Here is a 2149-nt window from a genome sequence, read left to right as displayed (position 1 = left end):
TAACAACAACAACAAAAACAAAACAAGTCCTAGCTGGGTGGCTCTGTTGGTTGGAGTGTCATCCTGTACATCAAAAAGTTTGGAGGTTCAATCCCTAGTCGGGGCACGTGCAGGAGGCAACTGATCTCTCTCTCTCAAAAAAATCAATAAAAACATATCTTGGTGAGGATATAAAAAAATAATGATAATCATTAAAAAATAAAAAGGAAACAAACAAAAGAAAAAGTATAAAGAACACAAAGCTGTAAAATTAGAAAGCAAAAATCTGAGCCAAGTTCTTATAATTAAGCATAATATATTTCTGTGCTTCCTTGCAGCAAAAGAATAGGAAACCATGATATGTCATACATTTTGTTCTGTGATCAAAGTAATTACTGTATTTGATTTTGTTCACTGCTTGTGATAATCCTATGATGTAAATTATTGCTGTCAATCATTAACCTTCCAAAAGACTACCAGAAAAATGTGTTGATCAAAGACATCTAAATCTATTAGAATACTACTGCAGAAAGAGGGAACACCGCCTTGACAGAATCTTAGTACTCAGAGGAGGATATTTATAAGGTTTTATGCCCAAGTTGGATGATTTAAATGGGTCTGGCAAGTCAGGAAATTGATTGGGAATGATTAGGATTTACAGTATAGTAGTTTAGGATTATTGAGCACAGCAAGGTGAAAGTTTTGAAACAAGTATTAATAAGCAAATTATTAATTTTAATAAATGAACTATTTTATTTGTTTATTCAGTTTTTAATCCTCAACTGAGGATATTTTTCCATTTATCTTCAGACAGAGTGGGAGGGAAAGAGAGGGAGAGAAATGACGTGAGAGGAACACATTGACCAGTTGCCTCCCGCAGGACCCCGACCACGGCTGGGAGGAACCACAACTGAGGTAGTGTCCTTGACCAGAATAGAACCTGGGACTCATTGGTCTGCGGGCTGATGCTTTAAACACTGAGCCAAATCGGCCAGGGTGATAAGTGAACTATTTTAGTTGATTCATAGTGGTATCTTCTAGGGGCAAGAATTTTATAGAACAAATAGTTATATGGTTTTTTTTAAATCAATTTTTTAGAGAGAGAGAGAAAGGGAGAAATAGAAACATTGATGTGAAAGATACATCAATCAAATGCCTCCTGCATGTCCCCTTTAGGAGATCGAGCCCACAGCCCGCACATGTGCCCTGACTTGGAATTGAACCGGGACCTCTCAGTCCATGGGACAATGATCAATCCACTGAGCTACACTGGCCTGGCACTAAGTTATTTTTATCTGATCCCAGGATTGTTTAGCCCAGAGACAAGGAAGTAAGTTAGTTTCAGTTCTTAAGGAATATAACTTTAAAATACACATTAAATGATTAGATTAATGATTTATGGTATGTCAATAAGAAAAGGTACTCTGAGTCATTACATATGATGATTATTAAAAGTACTAAAATATGTTTATCTTATGTTTATGCTATAATATTATTAAATGAAGAAAACAGAAGGCAAAATATCAGCATAGCTGTGATAATGTAAAAATATGTGAGTCATAAAAAAAACTACCAGAACTGATAAATAAATTCAGTAAAGTATCAGGACACAAAATAAATATCCAGAAATCAGTTGTATTTTTATAAACCAAATAATTAACTATCAGAAAGGGAAACTAAGAAAACAATCCTATTTACAATTGCACAACAAAAAACCAAAAACACCTAGGAATACATTTAACCAAGGATGTAAAAGATCTGTATTCAGAAAATCATAAGACATTGAAAAAAGAAATTGAATTTTATTGTGGACCCTTCTCTGTGGGCCCATCTTAGTGTCCCCATGCCAGAGTGTATTACATCCTCAAACCATTGCCCAGCCTCCTTACATGTGGGCTGTGAGCATTGAAGGCGGTTGTATAGTGGAAAGATAGAAAGGAAGAAAGAAATGAAGGAAGGAAGGAAGGAAGGAAGGAAGGAAGGAAGGAAGGAAGGAAGGAAGGAAGGAAGGAAGGAAGGAAGGAAGGAAAAGGAAGAAAAAAATTGAAGCAGATACTCTAAGTGGAAACATATACCATGTTTCATATACTACCAAAAGTAACCTATAGATTCAACACAGTTCCTATCAAGATACCAATGATGCCCTGGCCAGTTTTGCTCAGTGGTTAGA

At 35.7% G+C, this 2149-nt stretch overlaps 1 non-coding gene across 1 annotated transcript; it reads left to right on the top strand.

Moving 5' to 3' along the window:
• The first annotated feature begins 1770 nt into the window (after nt 1-1770).
• On the top strand, nt 1771-1904 carry LOC118622476. The gene has a single exon (XR_004958064.1). It is a non-coding gene; the product is annotated as a small nucleolar RNA SNORA42/SNORA80 family (small nucleolar RNA).
• Nucleotides 1905-2149: the final 245 nt, after the last annotated feature.

This window comes from Molossus molossus, unplaced genomic scaffold (assembly GCF_014108415.1).
Source record: "Molossus molossus isolate mMolMol1 unplaced genomic scaffold, mMolMol1.p scaffold_m16_p_1, whole genome shotgun sequence".
NCBI lineage: Eukaryota > Metazoa > Chordata > Mammalia > Chiroptera > Molossidae > Molossus > Molossus molossus.
This window is presented reverse-complemented; position numbering and strand designations above follow the sequence as displayed.